This window comes from Microcebus murinus, chromosome 5 (genome assembly GCF_040939455.1).
Source record: "Microcebus murinus isolate Inina chromosome 5, M.murinus_Inina_mat1.0, whole genome shotgun sequence".
Classification (NCBI taxonomy): Eukaryota; Metazoa; Chordata; class Mammalia; order Primates; family Cheirogaleidae; genus Microcebus; species Microcebus murinus.
This window is the reverse complement of record NC_134108.1, coordinates 108,591,746-108,614,188: the sequence shown is the minus strand read 5'-3', so window position 1 is coordinate 108,614,188 and position 22,443 is coordinate 108,591,746.

Here is a 22,443-nt window from a genome sequence, read left to right as displayed (position 1 = left end):
TCTGACTGGTTCTGTTTTCCAGCGTGGTGAAATCTGGGCTGGGCAAAAAGGAGGGTGAATGATAAGGGGCTTTAATTTTCAGGAAAAATACAACAGTAAAATTTGGGGGGTATTCGCCCGGCAACACTAAATTACCTGCCTTAAACCCCTGTGTGAGAAACTGGCCACACAGTGGAGTACGGGTTTGAATATATTTTAAGAACTGTCTCATTGCCACCCTCTTTGGCTTAGCTTTCTCAATATGTATGATTTACTGGACATCTACAACATTCCAGAAGCTGTCCTTAGCACTTTATAGATATTATCTCCTTTAATCTATCAACCCCATGAAAAAGCTACCCCCTTACACAAAGAATCAGAGAGATTAAAAAATTTTCCCAAGGCCACACAGCTAGTAAAATGCAATGAGACTAAGTTTTGGCCTCAGGAATGTCTGGCCCTAAAGCTCATGCTCTTCCCACAAGCACCTCTTTATCTGCCAGGATGGCCAAGTGGGGATCTAACCTATTGTTAAATGTCTGCACCTCCAAGAAAAGAAGTTAGCTCCATTTAGGTTACTTGCTCCATTGTCTCACCAGTAAACAAACCTCAGTCAGTGGATAAGTGCTGCAAAGAATGAAGTCATCTGCCCTTCAATTTCCAGCTGGGAAAGCAGGAGCACAGAGGGGGCAAGTGCCTTGTTCAAAGCCACACAGCAAGTCAGAAAGTAACTCAAAAGCCCTGCCTCCCTCGGCTCTAATGAATAAACAAACAGATATGGTGCCCTGTGGATTTTGCCAGAATAGCTGAGCCGTTAATTTGGGAAGAGGTCCAGGAGCGAAGAAACTGCAGACTTTCATAGATGTGGGACCGGGGCCGCACACAGAGGAAACCAGCCAAGGAAGAAGGGCCGTTTTTGCCGGTAGGAAGGAAACAGCAGTGACTCAAAGACACACGTGCTCCAACTCCATTGAGCAGGAAGGGCCCATTTTTAGATGGATGCTCTTTTGAGTCAGAACCACACCCAGTGCCACAAGCTGGCATGCGTCAACAGGAAGCCCATCCCCGTGATACACCTTCTGCTCTCCTGCTCGCTGCTAGGGGTGACTGCTGGGGGCCGGCGGGAACCAGAAACAAGGGGCTGGGCCACCAGACAGAAGGAGCCAAACCCAGGGAATGACCTTCACGCCTCTGAGGAAGACAGTTGTGTCCAGTGGCCAGGACCTCAGATTTTCCCAGGCCTGGTCTACCACAAAGGGGCCTGAAATAGCTCTGAGGTTCCGTGCCCACAAGGCAGGGAGGGCAGGGGCAGGACTGCGGGCAGTGGGAATGAGCACAGCGCCGCTTTGTTGGGGAGGCAAGCAGCTCTGCCTCCACCAGACTGTGCCACCTGCCAGAGGCACAGCTGAGCAGAGAGTGGCCCACGGCGAGGCTCAGCTGGCAGAGCAAGACATGTATTAGGCTATGAAAAATGGTGCCGTGGACCTGAAACAGATCATGAGAAGAACACTCAGACAACCCAAATGGAGGCCAGTCTACAAAATAGCAGCCTGGACTCACAAAGCCAGCATTATTCCCAGTAGCCAAAGCAACCCAAGGGCCCATCGACCGAATGGGTAGACAAACTGTGGTCTGTCCAGATAGTGGAATATTATTCAGCTGCAGAAAGGAATCAAGTTCTCATTTATGTTACAACGTGGATGAACCTTGAAAACATTATGCTGAGTGAAAGAGGACAGTCACAAAAGACCACGTATCGCATGATTTCACTTATATGAAATGTCCAGAATAGGCAAATCCATAGGGACAGAAAGTATAATAGACGAGTGGTCGCCAGGAGCCGGGGGTGCGGAAAGGGAATGAGAAATGACTGACTGTTAATGGGTTTGGGGTTTCTTTCAAGGATGATGAAAATTTTCTGAAATTCGACAGTGGTGCTAGTTGCACAACTTTGTGAATATACTAAAAAAACCACTGAATTGTACACTTTAAAAGAAGGGATTTTATGGAACGTGAATTATATCAATTAAAAAGTTTTTAAATCACTATAACTAAATACAATGTGTGGTCCTTGATTGGACTCTATACTGGGAAAAAAACAGCTATAAAGGATGTTATTGAGACAGTTAGGGACATTTGAAAATAAACGGTGCATGAGATGATAATATTATACCAGTGTTTAATTTCCTGAATTGATGATGGTGCTGAGGTCGTAAAGGGTGATGTCCTTGTTCTTGGTAGCTATATGCTGAAGGATTTAGCGTGAAATGTCATGATGTCTGCCACATACTGTCAAATGGCTCAGCCTGTACAGATGTGACGAGGTTAAATAACTTGCCCAAGGCTGTACCATTAAGGAGAGACAAAGTTTAAAACTTAGATGCTGTTTTATGCAGTGGTTAAGAGCATGGGCTGTGGAGCCAGACTGCCTAGGCACACATGCAGCAATGTCCTTTACCAGCTGTGTGACCTAAGGCAGGTTACTTAACCTCTCTGTGCTCCATTCTTCTGGGAATGATGATAACCACAATAGTATCTACCTCCTGGTGTTATATGAGTTAAAATATGAAGTCCTAGGACAAGTTCTGGCATACTGAGAGTAGTCTGAATGTGTTTTGGGAAAAAAAATCTGCAACCAGCTCTTGTGTCCCAGGCCCAGCAGGTACAAACTTCGAGAGCTGAGAAGTATGAGGAGAGGACCCTCTGCCTTCTGTGTGAGCAAGTAGGAAAGGAACAGGAGAGGCTGTTTCTGCTTTACTAGTGTCTTTTATCCTCGAATTCGCCTCATGGTCTGAGATAGCTGCTGAGCTCCAGCTATTACATCTGAATTCTAGGCATTGAGGAAACATAAAAAGGGTCCCTTCCTTCCACTCCTTTAAAGAGTTTTCCTGAAGTTTCTGCTTATATATCACTGTCTGCAAGTAAGGCTGGGATTTTTCTTTTGCCTGGGAACAATGCTGCCTTAACTGAGACTGAGGTTCTGTTGCTAAGGAAAGAATGGATTTGGGGTGGCAACTAGTACTCTCTGCCCCAATCTCCAAAAGCAAGAGTCATCTCTGGTCAGAAGAGAGGAGTTGGGACTAGAAATCAAAAGACATGCTCTAACCTTTATGATGAATCCATGACCTTGGGTAAGTCCCAGAACCTCCCTGAGCCTCAGCCCCAAAGAGAGGCCGGGGGGGGGGGTCAAATGAAATCGTGCTGAGAAAGGGCTCCCTAAACCAGAAAGCACACTCGCCACGTCAGGAATCATTGCTGCTGCTATCAGCCATGCGAGGAGTAGCCGGCTGTTCGCTGCAGGGTGAGAGGCGGAGAGCGCAGAGGTGATGGCGCTTGCTGGGGCGAGCAGGGGGAGGAAGGAGATGCTGCCGCTGCTTCAGTCCGTGCCCCAGCACCACATGCCCGCGTCACGTCAAAACCTGGAGTCTGGCAACGGTCCGCGCTGCCCGCTGCAGTGCTCGGGCCCAGACAGGCAGGCAAACAAACAGCGCTGCGGGGCAGGCCCAAACACCCAGGGATGGCGGCAGACCTCCAGGAGCAGAAACCAAGTCCTGCGTCCCCACAGGGCCAAAATAACCTGCCGAGACAACCAGCCGACACACGGTCAAGCCAGTGGGGGAGAAACCGAAGCCCCAGCCAGATCTATTATTTAGCAGTTCGTCATCAAGCAAAAATAAAAATCATCCCCTCCCCCAGCCCCAACCACGGGGTTGTTTGGTGTCAGGAGTCACCTTGGGTCAGCCTGGCCAAGTCGATGTTTTGGGTCCACTTTGTCCACAGCATCCAGTGGCATCTGAGAAGGTGGACACCCAGCACCAGGGCCAGGGGCAACTTCTCCTCCAGGCCCCCAGCTCTGTGTCCTTGGTGGCGGCGCACCAGGGGCCACAAACAGCCGTTCACTGACTGAGGGAAGTGAGAGGGCGCAAGGAGAGCCCAGGCTGCCCTTGAAGACCTTTTATGACACAGGCCACCAACGAGCACTTGCTGAATGCCTACTGAGTGCCTGCAAGCCCAGGGCGACGTGGATTTCCGTTCCAGCCGCTGTGAGCTCCGGCTCGGGGCCTCTCTTGGTGCCGGAGTATCCCATCCCCCTCCATGTCCCCTCAGTGTGAGCTGCAGCATGTCTGCTGTTCGGAGTTCAAAAACTAATTGATTACAGCTCGTGGAGGCCCGGGGGAGGGGCCGTGCAAATGGAAAGCAGTGCAGAGAATTCTAAGTCTTGTTTAGGAGTCCCTTTGGCTTGGCACAGGTTAAGCGTGTATAAATCAGGCTTCTGTAGCTGTATGTTCTAGTTCACCATTCCCTTCACTCAAGACTTGAACCACAACTTTTTTAAAAAATATGTTTTGTGGAAGTAAACTTACACAAAGAAAAGAACACACATAAGTGCAAAACAGTTTGGAGAGTTTTCCCAAAGTGCACACAGCCAGGGAACAGCATCACAACCGGGAGACAGAACATTGCCAGCTGAAGCCCTGAGTGCCCCTTTCCAAGGGTGACCCTATGCTAACCTCTACACCACAGATGAGTTTTGCCTTTTTTAAACTCTGTACAAACAGAAGCATACAGGATGTCCCCTTTGTGTCTGGCTTCTTGCACTCAACATCATGTCTGTGAGACTCACCTGGATTGTTACACAGTTGTCATTTATTTTCACAACTGCATGGTATTCCAGATAACACTTCATCCCTTCTACTCTAGATGGACATTTGGGCTGTTTCCAGTTGGGAGGTATCACAAAATAGCTGCTAAAAACACAACTTTGTTTTCATAGTTTCCACAACCTTCTTTTTGGAAATTTTTTCTATTGTGGTAAAAAATGTGTAATATAAGATTTGCCCATTTGGCTGGGCACACTGTCTCATGCCTGTAATCCTAGCACTTTGGGAAGTTAAGCAGGGACGATTGCTTGAGCTCAGGAGTTCGAGACCAGCCTGAGCAAGAGACCCCGTCTCTACCAAAAATAGAAAATATTAGCTGGGCATGGTGGCCCGTGTCTGTAGTCCCAGCTACTCGGGAGGCGTAGACAGGAGGATCGCTTGAGCCCAGGAGTTTGATGTTGCTGTGAAGCTAGGCTGACGCCACGGCACTCTAGCTGGGGCAACAGAGTGAGACTCTGTCTCAAAAAAAAAAAAAAAATTGCCAATTTAACCATCTTTATGTGTACAATTCCGTGGTATAATTACATTCACAGTGTGCAAACATCACCACTATTTCCAAAACTTTTTCATCATCCCAAACAGAAACTCTATATCCATCATCCAATAAGCAATGACTCCCCATTTCTTGGTAACCTCTAATCTATTTTCTATCTCTATGAATTTGCCTATTCTTGGTACCTCTCATGCAAGTACAACACATGTCCTTTTGTGACTGGCTTCTTTCACTTAGCCTCGTGTTCTCAAGGCTCCCCCATGTTGTAGCATAGATCAGAACGTCAGTGCTTTTTATGGCTGAAAAATATTCCACTGTATGGATGTACCACATTTTGCTTACCCATTCACTTGCTGATGGACATTTAGGTTGTTTCCAGCTTTTGGTTGTAAATAATGCTGCAGTGAGCACTGGCATTCAAGTATCTATTTGACCCATGGCCTTTTATTGAGGACCTGCTGTGTGTCACATGCTGAGATGGGTACTCACCCATCCATTAATAGCCTATCATGTGAATGAAGTGGGATTATTATCCCTAGGCTACAGATGAGGAAACTGAGGCTCAAAGAAGGCAAGGAACTTTCCTAGAGTCACAGAGATGATCTAAGAGGCTGAGGCCATGGCTTAAATCTTGACCTTTTGACCCCAAGTCCAGTGTTCTTTCCATTAGCCCCTGTTCTCTCTTACAACACTGGTCACGGAGGAAGTTTGAAGATTTTGGTTTACGAGCTAGTTCTTGCTTTAGTTCCAGGTAGAAAATCTTTCCCTTGGAGCCACTAAACCTGGACTTGTACTCTCTGGAAGCATTTTCCTCTCTCCTGGCAAGCAGCCCAGGACAAAGGAAGAAAAGAGGCATCTCAGCCCCCTTGACCCGGCCCTTAAACTTTGTGCTATAGTCTGTTCTGTTCTGTTTTGGTTTTTAAGCTACAAGTTTTGTCACACCTCTGGCCTCTTGTCACCAAGCCTCCTGAGCTCAGGGCTCAGGCTACATCTGTTTCTTTTTTGGCACAAAGAAACCCAGAATATCCGATACCTAATTTGATTTGTACTCAATGATACAGGGAGAACCACTAGACCCAAAATGTCCTCTTTCTCTGCCCTGTCACAATTTTGGTGAAAGACACCTACTGTGTGTTGTGTCGCCTGCGGTTTTGCTCTGGGAAGTGGCCACATGCACCCCAGGGAGGCAGGACCCAGGCAGGTGGAAGCACAGTGGTGGAGCCATCAGGCAGCAGGGTTCTGGAGGAGCATGGGGCTGGGGAGCGCGCAGCTCTGGCCTTGGCGCTCACCGTGCCAGTGTCTCCTGAGAGCCTGTCGCGCGCCAGGCACCGTGCTAGGCGCCAGGCACCGTGCTAGGCGCCAGGCAAGGAGCCACAGACGCGAACCCAAGGCCTGCCAGTGCTCTGGCATGAGGCAAGCCCCGCGCAGTGCGCAGATCCTGCGGCGCCCGGCCGGGCGGGGCACCGGGCCTCTCACAGGGCTGCAGGAGAACGGAGGGATCCGAGGTCGCCCCGGGCGCCCAGCCCGGCTCCCACCCCTGCCTGCGCCTCGCCGTCCCCGCGGTCCCCACGCCGCGCCGGCCCACAATGCGCCTTTCAGCAGACGCGGGCCGGGCTCCTCGAGCCCAGGGGCTCCGTCCGCGCCCGCCCGCAGGCGCCGCCCGGCCGCCGGCCGTGACTCAGCGCCCAGGCCCGCCTCCCGGCCCGCGGGCCGCACGCGCCGCTGCCTGCCCAGCTCCGGCTGCTCCGCAACTGCGCTTGCAACGTGTGACTTTCAACGTGTACACACACATTTCCAGATGTTGCATGAACGCACGCAATTGATCACACCACACACATCTTTGTTCCTTTTTCTTTACCTTGATTCTTCCTTGCCCCCGCCTCCAGGTAACCCACTAAGAGCCTAGAGCGAACCCTTCTGTGTTATCCCCCGAGAAACATGCAGACATCTCTGTACATTTACATATACTCCAGGGAGATAAATGGGATCCTGTTAGACATTTTCCTGTGTTTTTCCCATTCATTAATGCCTCACAGGAACTAGCCTGGTTGAATAGCTTTTGTTTAAGAATTATTATTATTATTTACACACAAACAGCGCACCCATTCTAAGCGTTCAGTTGGATGAATTTTGGCAATTGAGTGCAATGGTGTAACCACCACCACAACTGACAGTGCCCTCAGCAAGGTGGAAGGTCCTCTCTCCCACCCCTGCCGGGGCCTGAGCTAACCATTCAGCCGTGTTGGTGCTGGCTGCATATGGTCCATGGTGTGGATAATTTATTCAACCACCCCCTTCTTACAGGCATCCACTGTTTCTAGTTTTGTGCTACTGTGAGCGATGGTGTGATAAAAATCCTTGTCACATACATCTATGTGCCCAGAAGTTAGATTGCTGGGTTGGTGTCCCTGGATTTAAGTTTTGGAAGATGTTGCAGATTGTTTTTGTGGAAGGTCTAACCGTCCATGTCTCTGTCAACAGTGAGTGAGGCTGCTTTTACCCCTGTACCCCAGCAGCAAATAGGGGTGCCACGGCCCTTGGTGATTTCTACCAGTCTGCTGAAACCACCTTGAGGTACCTCACTGTTATTTTAATTTTTATTTCCTTGACCTCTTGATGAACTTGAGCATATTTTTATCTGCTTGGTGGCCATTTGGCTTTGCTTTCCCAGGAACTGCATCCTCTTGGTACACCGTTACGTGATTTAAACAAAAATTCCCATCTGCCTAGAACGGCTGGGGAAGGAGGTGCTCAAAGTTGATGGAAGGGTGTGCTTAATGGAGTTCTCTTATTTGTTATACAGAATTATGAGCTTTCAAAAGATGAGAGCACAAGCAGATACATACAGTGACAGTATGAGAGGCATGTGGAGAATGGAGAGTCGGCTTTGGGGGTCACATACTAGCTGTGTGTTATTGGGTAAGTTATCTAACCCCTGTGAGCCTTCGTTTGTTCATCTGTGAAGTAGGGATAATGACGATTGTCCACCTACCTCTTTATGGGTATTCACAAGCTTGGCAATAATTTATGTAAAGAACCTGGGGCATTGTAGGTAGTCAATAAATGGTAGTCCTTATGATAAGCATGGTTTAGACTTTCTTCTGGTGGTTTAACAGGCCTTTCAGAGGCCTAGGGCTGGTCTGAATGTCAATCCACATTGCATGGGTCTGGGTGAAACTGGGATTGTTTCCTGTGGGCCCAGTGATCAGATTCATATAAACCAGGGTTCACTAGCCACACTTTGGGCTAGACAATTCTTTGTTGTGTGGGGCTGTCCTGTGCTTTGGAGGATGTTTAGCAGCATCTCTGTCCTCTCTTCATTGAATGTCAGTAGCAAACACACACACACACACACACACACACACACACACCCCTATACAGTGATCAAAAATGTTCCTAGACCTGGCTAAATGTCCACTGTAGGGCTAAGTAAGCACTCAACAAAAAGATTGGGGGAGATTGATTAATCAATCAATCAATCGATTGATATACACTCAGCTTCAGCTGAGAACCACTGACATAAACTCTCTGGAGGAAATTTCTTGAGGGCTTATACAGCTAGGAGAGGAGTCCTTCCCAAGCCCCGGCTCCCTCCCCCCAGGGCAGCTCCTGTTCCTCAGCTCCCAGGATTCCAAAGCAGAGTCTAAACAACAGTCAGATCTGAGCAGAGTCTAAGCAGGGTCCGTCAGGGTCGGGGGAGCAGATGGGAGGTGTCTTCCCTTTGGCTGTCCTAGAGACTCCCAGCCTGGGCACAGGGCAGAGCTGGGCCTGGTGACCTAACAGGTGCCCTCGGGAGCTCCCCAGAGAGGTAGGGGCTACTATGTGTGCCTTCAAAGGTGCAACAGTCTGACTGGGAGGCTGGGCAAGCCAGGTGAAGTTACATGGAGGGTAGGACCAAGGATGTTTTGTCATTGTTCTTTTGCAAGCTGCTCGTCCCCCTCTCCCCACAGACTGAGTCTTATGCTCTCACAGACCATGGTTTTAACTCTTACCTCTCTGTGGCAGACCAGAGTATCTGTGTTTAGCCCTCCCTTCGCGTATGTTCCACTCCTCTGTTTCAAATAGGATGATTCATCCTCACTGCAAACTTTCGTGCCCCTAAACACAGCTCCTTACCTTTCCCTCTGATTGGATTCAACAACTATTTATTGGGTGCCTTAGCAAAAACTGATGGTCGCTTCCCACTGTCAGCCTTCCCTTTCTTCATTAGTGACAGAGCTCCGGACAACACATCCAACTAAAAGACTACATTTCTGGGTCTTTCTTGCAGCTTGGTGCGGCAGCCATGTGACTAAGTTTTGGCTAATGAGACCTAGTCAGTAGGGTGGCAGGAGACTTCTAAGAGGGTATCTTAGAAGGGTGGAGGGCATATACCCTTTTTGCTCTTCTGTCCTTCTTTCTCTCTTTCTGGAATGCAGATGTAATGAGTGGAACTCCAGTAGCTATTTTGGGCCATGAAGAGAATTTGAGGATGACACAGCAGAAAGACAGAAAGATCCCAGTGACTGTGAAGCTGCTGCCCGAGCCCTGGAGCTGCAGACTTTGATATGAGAGAAGCCCTTGTGTGTTTAAGCCACTGTGACTGGCCCTTGTTATTAGCAGTCAAACACAATGCCTAACTGAGGCAAGAGGCCCATCCCAAGTCCATTCATCCATTTCTGCCATTCTCCAACTCTCCCTGTTTTCAGGCTGAGTGCTTTGGATTTGCTCTCAATTCATCACTGATTCTTATTTCGCCACCCACTCAGCCACTGTGACCTGTCAATCCTTTGCATTAAGTACCCTCCAAAGCCACCTGTCTTTTCTTCCACATCCTCCTCAGCATGGCGCATAACAGGGGGCTTGGTGATGGTGGACAAGATTCAGAAACTGTGGAACAATTGTCAGCTGGGCATGCCAGCTGGGATGCCAGCTGGGCCAGGAGACACCACCAGGGACAGGCCTAGGGGTGGTACAGTTGTTTTATCAGTTAGGACTCTTTTTTTTTTTTTTATTCTATGTACCTAGCACTATCCTTGTGTCGGACACACACAAAAAAGATCTGTGGGATTGATTAATCAATCAATTGATTAATATACACACATATACATGTGTTAGGTTATTAAGTATGGAATGTCTGATTTCCTTAATCACTAAGTTTGACAGTTGATACCTCTGACATTTCACTTTGACACTTCTTGTTTTTGTTTTTGTTTTTATTGCTAAGGTATGTCCTCCTTTCAAACGTGCATTCTGGCTCGTGACTATCTTTCAAATTTCTTTAGAGAAATTTTTGTGAAACCATGGATAAACAAAAATTCGTGTTATTTTTTAATATGAGTTCCATCATGGAACGGATGCAGCATGGACAACTCCAAATATCAACGTGTTTGAGAAGGATGTGGCTAATGAACACACAGTGTGTCGATGGTTTGAGAAGTTCCACTCTGGTGATTTTAATCTTAAAAATGAGTCATGTGGGTGACCTACAACCAAGGTGGATAAAGATGAACTGAAAGCTGTAGTGGAAGCGAATCCATCTCAACCTATGTGTGATTTAGCAGTGAGGTTTGATGTTACTATTCCGACAATATTGGACCATTTGAAACAAATGGACAAGGTAAAGAAGCTGGATAGATGGGTACTGCATGAATTAAACAAGCATCAGAAGAGAAATCATCTCAAAGCTTGCCTTCTTTGCTGTCATGGCATAATGACAAACTATTTCTATACCATAATGTTATATGTGATAAAAAATGGATTCTTTTTGACAAGTGCAAGCATTCGGCACAATGGTTGGATAAAGCTGAAGTGCCAAAACACAGTCCAAAACTGACTGTTCATACAAAAAAGCTAATGGTGTGTGTTTGGTGGTCCAGTGCTGGTATTATCCGCTATTGCTTCATGAAACCTGGTCAATCCATTACAGCGGATGTCTACGGCAACCAACTGGACAAAATGATGAGGATGCTTGTGATTAAGCAGCCGAGATTGGTCAACAGAGACAGGACAATCCTCTTGCAAGACCACGTGTCACAAAAAACAATGCTGCTCAAACTATAGAAACTGGGCTTGGAAATTCTCTATCATCCACCGTATTCGCCAGACCTTGCACCAACTGACTGCCACTTCTTCCAGGCTTTGGACCACTTTTGCAAGGACAAATAATTCTCGACAAGCTGTGGAAAATGCCTTTTGTAATTTCATCACATTCTTCTAGCCTCATTCTTCAGGCTTCTTCGCTGCTGGCATAAACAAGCTACCGTTAAGATGGCAAAACTGTGTCGATTAGGTGCATATTTTGATTAATTGTTACTGCTTCTTGTTTGAGACATCATAAAGTAAACTTTTGATTTGAAATCGGACATTTCGTACTTTAGCCATCCATACACATACATACATACATACGACATTTCGTTACAGAGACACCAGGTTACAAAGAAAACCCTCAAGAGTTTGCTGTTGATTTGAGCCGTGTCACTTGTAAGGACAAAATATGTATGTGGTCAGCTTGAATCCCAAGCCTGTGACTAGAAATAAACTAACCCCTTGTTGAAATCGCACAGGAAACCTGAAGGGAGGTGGGGGAGACGGGTGGCAGGAAAAATGCCTGAGATCTTACACAACTTGAGCAAACAGAATGACGGGGCCGGGCAGCCCCGGGAGTCCAGGAATTAATAGCACCGCTGAGGCTCCAGGGCTCCGGAGATGGAGCTATTTAAAGTCAAGAAATGTCATTTCCACCCACAGAGGCTGCCCCGGTTGCGTTATCTGGAGCCTCTTCAGCCTTGGTGTTCTGGCAGCCTCCTGGCCTGACCTCCCAGTGGCGGGACCACAGGGCTCACGGCCAACCTGTCGTCACTGCTCTATGGGAAGGAGGCTGACCTTAGCTCCTCCAGGTTCCTCCTCTTCCTCCTCTCTGCTCAGGCCCCAAGACAGGCTGAGTAGACAGACACTCAGAGCCCAGTTCATCCCTCTACAAGGGCAGCTGGGAGCACTGAGGCCGCTGTCCACACAGAGAGGCCAGCCAACCCAGCAGGGCTGGGGGAGGTGGTGTCTAGAGACAGAAACCCTTGTCCCACCAGAATCATAGCTTTGTCCCACTGTGTGCTAAGGCTATTTGTTTCCCTGTTGGGACCCTCATTTTCTGGACTGGGAAATGAGAGTCTTCCTCTCCCTGCCCTATTTCTGGGGAAGGCCACAGGAGATCAGAGAAGGGGAAATCTTTTGAATCTCTAGGAAGAAAAGCATTATAGAAATCCAGGTATTACCTGCAGCTTCTCCTCCCTACCCTTCTAGGCAAGGTAATCCAGGAATGCGTCCCCCAGAGACCAGAAGGCAGAAAGCTTGCGTTTGAAGTGTCAGTGGGCTGCAGACTGTGAGACAGAGCCATCCAGCCCCATGCTCCTGGGGGCCCAGGCTCGTGTTCTTGCCAGGCACCTAAGGCGAGAACTTCCTCACATCCTGTCTGCTCTGATCTTATGTATCTGCTCTGGCTGATGTTGCTGCAGCTTAGTGGAGGTGGCAGACTTTGAAACCCGAAGGATGTGCCAAAACCAAGTCTGCCCTGCAGGTGTCTAATGCCTGGGGATTGCTGGGCTTGCTTCCTGAAGCTGAGGCCTGGCTGGGAGAAAGCACAGCAGCACGAAATGAGTTTCTAAGGGAGGGATAATGAAATGCCAGGGACATCCCAGCCTGAGGTCTTCCTGAATTCATGGCTGATCTTGTCCAGTGCTACCACCCAAGGGGTAAAAGGGAGCTAGGAAATGTCTTTTTATTTTATTTTTTTAAGGAAACAGCAATGGAAATGAAACCTTGCAGACCTTCTCCTCTCCTAAGCCCTCTTCTCTTATCATATCTTGGAACTTGCCTTAAAGGCATGGATATATGTCCTCATTTGATTTTGTAATGGAAATATTCTAGACACACTAAGAAGTATGCATCAGTTAGAATAGTCTAGATTATGCTGCAGTAACAAACAACCCCAATATCTCAGTGGCTTGACACACTTCTGCTACTTGCTGCTGCTACTCATCCTTCATGGATGATCAGCGGGCTCTGCCCACTGCAATCACTCAGGGACCCAAGCTACTAGGACAGCCACCATCCCAAACACTGGGAAGCAAAAGAGAAATCTTGAGGGTCTCAAAAGGCAATTAATGCTCTAGCTCACAGCTCACTGACCAGAACAAGTCATGGGTCCCTCTTAACCATAGGGAACCAGGAAGTACCATCCTACTAGGCACTTAGAAGCGAAGGACCCACAAATGCCTGGTTAAGAACAGCACGATGACTACAGAATAAAGAATTACACCACAAACACCATATTCCCACCGTCACCCAACCTAGGAAATAACGCTTTGCCGGCACTGGCGAAGCCCTCTGTGCACCTCACTGTGTCACATATCTCTGCTGCCCCACTGAGGCAACCATGCTCCTGAATGTGACGTTTCTCATTCCCTGTGTTTCTCTTTATTTTACTATGTATTTCTTTACATTTACAATATGCAGTATTGTTTTGCATGTATTTAAAGACCAGGTAAGTGGTATCATACTGTATATATTCATCTGCAACTTTCTTTTTCAATGTTTGTATGTTTCTGAGAGCCATCCACATTGGTGAGTGAAAATGTGATTGATTCTGTGCTATATGTAGTGAATTGTGTGACTACCAGCATGTCCAGTGTCCATATAGATTGCTTCCAGCCTTTTGCAGTTACATATAGCACTACCATGAACATTCCCATGCCCCTGCAAGAGATAGCTTCTCCAGAGCAAAGACTTAGGAGGGCATCTTCCATCTGATGACATACTGCCAAACAGCTGTCTGGAATGGCTGTGCCAAGTCACACACCATCTGCTGTGTGAGGCTTTCCAGTCTCTCTGCATCCTTGTCATCACTTGGTTCTGATGAGTGGGACACCCTCTCCCATGGTTTTAATAAAATCAAACTCATAAATTCAGTTCATAAACACTCATCAAACACCATGTGAATGCCAGGCACACCACTAGGAGTTAAGGATAATGAAAAAGGGTAAGACTCAGTTACTCCCCTCAGTCAGCCTGCAGTCTGGTAGGCAAGACAGACGCACTCACTTAGGAACCATCAAAAATCACCGCATTCTACTACCCAAAGGTAACCACCATCTTCTTTTTTAAGGACACGCTCATAGGCTCAGAGAAGCCAGGTGCTTGGGCAGAAGGACAGGGCCTAGCATCCAGGGGCCCAGACACCTTGAGCCACAACTCAGGCAAAGTGGTTAGAATCTTGGCCCAAGGGTGGTGGCCCATTAAGCAGGGACCACTGCCACCTAGCTTCTGGAACAGGGTTCTGGGAGGCTCAGAGCAACAGTCATGGGTAATAGTGCCCCTGCATTCAAGAGGTCAGCAAGAAGCCTTAGATTCTCAAGGTGAGCAGTTGGCAAGACCAGGCAGGGGGCAGGTGTATAGGGAACTGTAATCACAGCAATATTACTGAGGATAGTAATCATATCATATTAAAGCCATCCTGCAGGATAGGTGGGGTGAGCAATCAAGTGTGTCTCCTTGGGGTTCAGACCTGAACCACTGGGCAGGAGGACCAAGTCAGAGACAAGGGCAGGGAATGGAGAGCTCTATTATGGCCCAGTTGTTTAAGGAGCTGTGTCAACCTGGCCATTGGGTATGAAAGCTAAAATGTCTCTTGGCTATAAGCTCTGGGTACAGCTTAACTCAGTGAATCGATCCACAAATGCATGTGGAGTCCAGGAGTCCAGCAGGATGTGATCCCAAACTGTGTAAGGGATATGAAAACTTTTTCTAAAAACCACCTTCATCAAGATATAATTCACATAAAATAAGATGCAGCCATTTTAAGTGTACAGTTTGACGAGTTTCAATAAATGCATACACTTGGGTAAATGCCACCATGATCAAGATACAGAACATCGATAAGAAAACTTGTAAGATCTCTGCCACTTCCTTCAAGGAATCCTTCATTTGCTACAAGATACAGATACAAAAGAAAGGTAAGTCCCAGTACCCAGCAAAGCATAAGTTTCAATAATTTGCACAGGTTATGAGGGCTGGGGTCTGCAGGGGGCAACCCCCTGGGCGTACCTGGTCCTAATGCACACACACTTGGGGCCGGAGGTCTCTGTCACTCACAGAGGGCCAGGGGGAGGTAGGCCAGGCCTGCCACAAGACTTGCTTGTCTCAAAATATTTCACTGGCCTGAAATGCCACCATGAGTCACTCCTTTGGTTTAAAACATTTGGTATTTCCCCAGAATAGCCATATTAAAATGTACATAAATGACCTAGGAGACAACCTTTGAGGCGTGTGGCAAGCCAGTCCTCCACTAACATGAGCAGGTAGAATCGGTTATCAGATTCTGCCACCTCAGGTGACAAAAATAGAGCAGCTGCTGGATCCTCTCATCTTCCATCCCCCCGTTTTTTGAAACTGGTGAGACAGTGGTTTCCTTCCTTTAGGACATCTCAAATGACTACATGGAGGCGAGCCCCATAGGAAAGTTTTAACATCTATTTTGATCCAGAAAGGGTAGGGATTTTGTCAGGAGAATGAGTTCAGCAGGGGTTTGGGAGAAGCCCAGCTTGGGGCTGGGGTTTGCCCAACATCTGTGGCATTGAGGCACTGAAGGTCAGGACCACAGGTGTCTCCCCTGGAAAAGAAAAGCCTGCAGAGGTAGGAAACTGCTCCCCTCAAATATCGGAAGGGTGGTTGTGAGGTAAGAGGATTGGAATAGCTCTAGGAGGCCTAGCTGGGAGTAGAGTGGGGAAAGCCAGAAGGTCTTAGCTTCACATGAGAAAGAACTTTCTTTTATGGTCAGAGCTTTAAGGTGAAGGAATGGGTTGCCCCAGGAAGTAGTAAGGTCCCCATCACTAGAGTCATGTAAGCTGATGCCAGACACTTGTTAGCAGGAATTCGAGCTCTTAGGTCCCCTTCATCACTGAAATTCTCTAATTTGTTGAGAATCTCACAGCCAGCCCTTAAGAAGCCCCAAACCAAAAAATAGGAGTTGAGCAACTGCTTGGTAGAAAGCATGGTGGGAGCAGGGGAGAGCCAAAGAACAAAAGCTATGGTCTCTGTCCTCCATCTAGCTGGGCAGATGGTATAGGGCAGGGTGTGTTTAGAATCACAGAGGGGTAGATAGAAAACACACACTTTTAGAGTTCAGAAGCAGAAGATCTTGCCAAGTAGTCCAGGGGGGCTCCAAGGAGGAAGTGAGATGAGAACAAGCCCTGAGAGAGACTTCAGAATCCAGACAGGTAGGAAGAAGGGGTGGGTTCTCTGAGGGGAAGACAGGTGTGGGCGAAGGCCGGGAGGCAGGAACGACGAGGCGCCAGGCTGGCTGGAGGAATGGGATATGAAGGACTAAGAGGGGAAGGCGGAGAGGAGGCTGAGGGGAGAGGATGGAGAGGAAGCGGCCCTGGGAGGGGCTGGGAGGGTCACCAGTCCACAGAGGAGAGGCGAGGCCCAGGGTGTGGCCCGGGTCCAGGTGTGCACCGGGCGCGGAGGCTGTGGCGGCGGATTTGCCGCCCCGTGTGCGCGACCGGCCGGCGCAGCGCCTCGAGGACGCCTCTCACGCCCCCGCAGCCCGCCCAGGCCTCTGTGTCCCTCCCGGCAGGGAGCGCGGGAGAAAGACGGGAAAACCCACAAGAATCTTCCAAATAAGACAAATGTGTGGTGCAGACAAAAGCCGTGCTGGGTGGGATGAGGTTTTGGTCGCTCCCCAATGGGGCGGACCGTCAAAAGCGGCTTGTGGCTGCCGAAAAATGCGTCATCTCCTGCTCTCAGGGGGGCTTGTTGTCTTGCCCGGGCTGGGGTCCCCGTGGCGAGGGGGCTGGGGACAGTCGCTAGCCGCCAGGTCACCCACACCGCCCTGCTCGCTCCCCGGCAGGGGGTGCCATGGCTGCCCAGGGAACCAGGAACCGCCCTTGGCGTGCTGGTGAGGCCATTTTAAGCTGTCCCCTGTCGAGTTCCTGGACTTCCTGTGTGTGGTGAGTGTCGGGGCATGGCGGGACGGTGGGAGGGTGGCCTGTGTGGCCCCTCAGGGCCCCATGAGAGTCAGGGGTCACGTGGTGGAAAAGTGGAAAAGTCGGATGCCAGCGGAAGTTCCTCAGCGAGCAACGGGGCAGGGGGACAGAGCCTCCGCTCTCCCGTCCCCTACCCAGCCCACACCCCAGCAGCCCTCAGGCCCCTGGGGCTCACGTTCCATTTCTGCTCCAGTTCCATGCCTGTTAATGGCCATTGTTCTGTGGAGAAAGACAAAATGTTTTCAGTTTAGAGGCATTGTTCCCGACTTTCTCTCCTCAGGCCAAGGCTGGAGCCGGGAGGCCTCTGTCTGCAGGGCTGGCGCAAGAGGCTGCCCCAGGGGAGGAGCGGCGGAGGAGAGAGGGTGAGTGGCCTGTCTGTCTGTCTGTCTGTGCTGGTCGGCACAGGGAAAGCCCCGAGAGAGGTCCTCTCCCGGCCCCCAGCCCCACCCCTGCTACTTTAGCTCATGTTTACTTTTCTATTTAGGTTCCCCCACTTTGGATGAGTAAGTAACTTTCTCTCTCTGGGCCTCAATTTCCTGGCCTGTAAAATGAGAGGGTTCCAAGACCCTTCTTGGTTCTGCCCCTCTGAGCATCAACTCCCATGATCACAACTGCGTATAATTTGGCCAGTGGCTGAGTTGGTTGCCACCTGGGCAGTGGACTTTGAGAGGGAAAGTACCTGCCCCTTGGCACCTTAAATACCTTTTGACTTATTTTGTAGTCTGGAATTCCATCGTTGGAGAGTCACTCCTTTGGGGCTATTTCACAAGCCATTTGCAATGAAGGAAGGGATACCTGACAATACCTTTTAACACTGACTAGGGAGTTCTTCCAGCACCGTTTGTTGGAGTCGGGTTTTCAGGCTATTTCTGAGCTACAGGGTTCCTTCCAGGTTTCCCTGTCATTCTGCTGGGACCCAAAGGTCCAGGAGGAGCTTACCGCTGTGACTAGACTGCGATGGACCCCTCAGAAATGCCTGACTCAACCTTGATCCCAGAGTCTTTACACATGCTCACTGGAGAAACTTCTCAAGACAATTCAGAATCTCCTCATAACTTCTCTGAAACTTTAACAAGGAACCTTAGTAAATTGTCTGTTAGCACTGGCACCAATTTCCCTTTCCCTCCACCAGAGGATTTACCCCAACCCCAATCCCAACCCCAACGACAGGCTAGAAGAGAAAGTATCTCCCAGGTTATGAGAGGTGGTGTTAGCATGCCTTACAGGAGAAGAGGAGTGAGGACGCTGTTATCTGAGCGGAGAGACAGGCTGGCAAGACTGCGATATGTTTTAATCAACAGATTTGTTCCGCCTGAAAGACAGCTAGCAGACACTGGTCTTAATGGAACTCAGAATGAATCAAAAAATGAACCATTCAAATGTAGGTGTGATTTCTGCGTGCATCACAAATGGGATCCTTCAGAAAATGCTAGAATAGGGAATTATGACATACTGCCCATTTTGCCATGAACCTCATTCTTATGCTTTTCTTTTTTGCTGGTAATTTTATGAAGCAAGTTGAGAAAGCTACTTTGTTAGGATAAACTGTATAGCAATAATTTTGATAATCTATAATGAGTTCTGATATCTTTTTCTTGTATCTTTTCCCTATTACCTTGATACTAGTAATTTATAAGGGATCTGTGTAGTTTGAATGTATTTGAACAACTTCAGTATACTTTAGCTCTACTTTTTGATTTCATCCAAAGAATCCCCAATAGGTCTGAAGTATTCGTATGTGTTTTAGTAACCTAAAGTCAGTGTGATAAAACTCAACATCAAGAATTTGCAGCAAAGTGACTTGTGGGAGAAGAATGTGAAGGAAACATTGGGTAGTTTGGGCTAGAGCTTAATTGATTAGATTTTCTGGTTTTCAAAAATTGCAATGAAAGGAAATTTTGATGTGCTGTATATTTACTTCGTAGTAGCAAATAAATGTGTGCATAAGCAATAAAATTGACATTTGAGTACCTTTAAAAAAAAACACTGACTAGGAATAATCCTTCCTTTATGTATTTTTCTTCATGATGTTGAAATCATTTTCAGCTACATGATCTCGTTTGGGGCTATAATGGCCCAGGAATCCGTTGACCATTGATAGCTTAAGGCCCCAGAGGCTGTGACTCAAGACAAGAACCTGGGCTGGGCGCGGTGGCTCACGCCTGTAATCCTAGCACTCTGGGAGGCAGAGGCGGGCGGATTGCTCGAGGTCAGGAGTTCAAAACCTACCTGAGCAAGAGCGAGACCCCGTCTCTACTATAAATAGAAAGAAATCAATTGGCCAACTAATATATATAGAAAAAATTAGCCGGGCATGGTGGCTCATGCCTGTAGTCCCAGCTACTCGAGAGGCTGAGGCAGCAGAATTGCTTGAGCCCAGGAGTTTGAGGTTGCTGTGAGCTAGGCTGATAACACGGCACTCACTCTAGCTTGGACAACAAAGCAAGACTCTGTCTCATAAACAAACAAAAAAGACAAGAACCTGGACACAGGTGGCCTCCTTCCAGGGAATTACTTGCATTTTAACAGAGGAACATCTAAAGGATAAAAATAATCACAGAGGAAAGCCTCTCTGGTGGCAGGAATTTCAAGCCCCGGGACACCAGGCAGGCAGGGCTGTGTGGGGTGACTAGGAACGAGGATGCCATCCTCCAGTGGCCAGTGGCTCTGGGTTTGCTAGACCCCCTCTGGAGCAGATCTGTGTGGGCAGGTGTCTGGGTTCACAGGAAACACCTGGAGAATAATCCCAGGAGGCCAACAATTACATGTAAAGCAGAGTAAGGGAGAGTGCAGAGGTAGGACTAAGAGGCTGAGAGGTCAGGGAGGGTTGGGGCTGGACCACAAAACCTGGAAGGCTAAGGAAGGTGGACATGGGAAGAATAGTGAGGGAGTAGTGATATTCTATGTGGAAGGCCACCCAAAGAAAAATCTTGTGGCTTGTGGGTACTGGGTGGGGGCATTTATTTGAAACTGGCCTGTAGTAATTGGAGAACAACCCTGGAACACTTTCCATGTCCCTAATGAAAAAGAATGACCATTTATCGGGGCTTCCAGATCTTAGGTGTTTTCTATGCATTATCTTGCTGAGCCTTGAACTCTCCTAGAGGCGGATGTTATCAACCACAGTTTATAGAGAAGCAAGCTGAGATTCAGAAAGGGCACAGAGACTGCCTAAAGTCATATGGCTAGAAAGTGACTGTGGTGGAAGTGAAACCCTAGTCAGTGAGCTCCAAAGCCTACTCTGCAAGGTGACAGCCGTCTGCTAGCACTGCCTTCTCTCTCCCAGGAAGAGCGTTTTTAAGGCACAAAGAGCATCCCTGCTATTTCCTGCACAGGCAATTCTTGACCATTTATATTTTTATTCATCAAGTAGTGAGTGATAGGGGTTCCTCTCTTGCCCCATCTTAGTGCTGGCCACAAGAGAAAATGTCTCTATGTACTACAGGACAGCAAAGTTTTACTATAAAGGGCAATATAGTAAATGTATTTCAGGCTTTTCGGGCCATACAATCTGTTGTGACTACCCAGCTATGGGGAAAACAACCATGAACACTATGTAAATGAATGGACATGACTGTGTTGCAATAAAAGTTTATTTATAAAAACAGGCCAGATTTGGCCCTTGGTCCATCTTTAAAGACAGCAGCACTTTTAGTAGCATTTTTAGAGGATTGGTTTCATGAACTCACAGGGTAAGATGATTCTGGCAGAGATTTCAATGTTGATGCCGAGCTAAGGGGATATTTCCAAGAAGTCTGTCCTAGAGCCCATAAAATAACCATTCTTTAGAGAATTATCTCACCATCGATCACCATTACTTCAAGAATAGTAGCCCTTTTCACCATCCTTTCAAGAATCGTTTTTTGGAGCTGGCGTTTGTGCGAGGTGGAAAGTGCGGGTCCTGTGTCAGTCCTTCCTTCTCGCTGATTATCCTGAGAGATGAGAAGTGCACATGTGCAGGAAAGGTGAACAGTGCGGATCTGCACTTTTCACCCTCATCTCCAGGCTGATTTGATGTCTCAGCTTGGAATGGAAAACGGTTCTGGCAGACAAATCTATGCGTAGGCACAGTCACCTGGGTTTTTCCAGGAGTAGGTAGCACCAGTTTAGAAAAAAATCATTATTTTAAGTGTTAATTCACCATTATTTCACCATCTTTAAAGGACTGTAGCACTTTTACCATCATTTTTAGAGGATTGGTTTCATGAGCTCAGAGCCTAAGATGATTCTGGCAGAGATTTCTATGTTGATGTTTGCTGAACTACACAATCAGGCCAAGAAGGTTAGATTTATATAGGTGGAGGGTTAAGTAACAGGGCATGGGTTAAATGACAGGATGAGTGTCACCGACAAAGGAGTATGGGCTCCCATATATGCTGGGAGTATCCAAGATTGAGAAGCATACCAAGAATTTATGGCATTTGCACGTTGAAGAAGAGGGGGAGGTGAGAAACGAATGGCAGGCTGGGGTCATATTATGGGGTGGGGCAGGCTTTGAATACCAGGCTGAGGAGATTATTTAGACTTTACTCTGAGGAGCAGAGGTTCACAATAATGTTCCCTCCACTGGGATACCAGGAAGGTGACCTTCATATGTGAGATTTATACCTAAGTATACCCCAGAGATGAGCTCTAGCAGAGATAAACCAGGCTTTGGATTCCAGGAAATTTCCTATGAATGAGTTTATATTTCCAGGTAGATATAGAGTCCTACCCCACCCCACCATTTTGAGGTTAGCTTCTTATGTTCATGTTTTGTAGACAGAGAAAATGGCTTATATAATATCTTTAAAATTTTGTTGAGTATTTATTTTTGTGAATGCTAAAAATGTATTTGAAGAAAATATGTCCTCAATTTGTTCAGTATAACATATATATTAAAGCTTATTAATTATGTTACTCAAATCCCCTGTTTTCATTATGACTTTTAACTTGTAGACTTCTGAGATGGGTTTGTTAAAGCTTTTATCCATGAACCTAGATTTGTTCATTTCTCTTTGGTTTCTGTCAGTGTTTGCTTTACATATATATATATATTTTCCCCTTGAGACAGGGTCTCGCTCGTTGCCCAGGCTAGAGTGTAGTGGCACAATCATAGCTAACTGTAACCTCAAACTCCTGGGCTCAAGAGATCCTCCTACCTCAGCCTCCCAAGTAGCTGGGACTACAGGCATGAGCCGCCACACCTGGCTAATTTTTTAATTTTTTGTAGAGATGGAGACTTGCTGTGTTGCTCAGGCTGGTCTCAAACTCCTGGCTTCAAGCAGTGCTTCCACCTTGTCCTCCCAAAGTG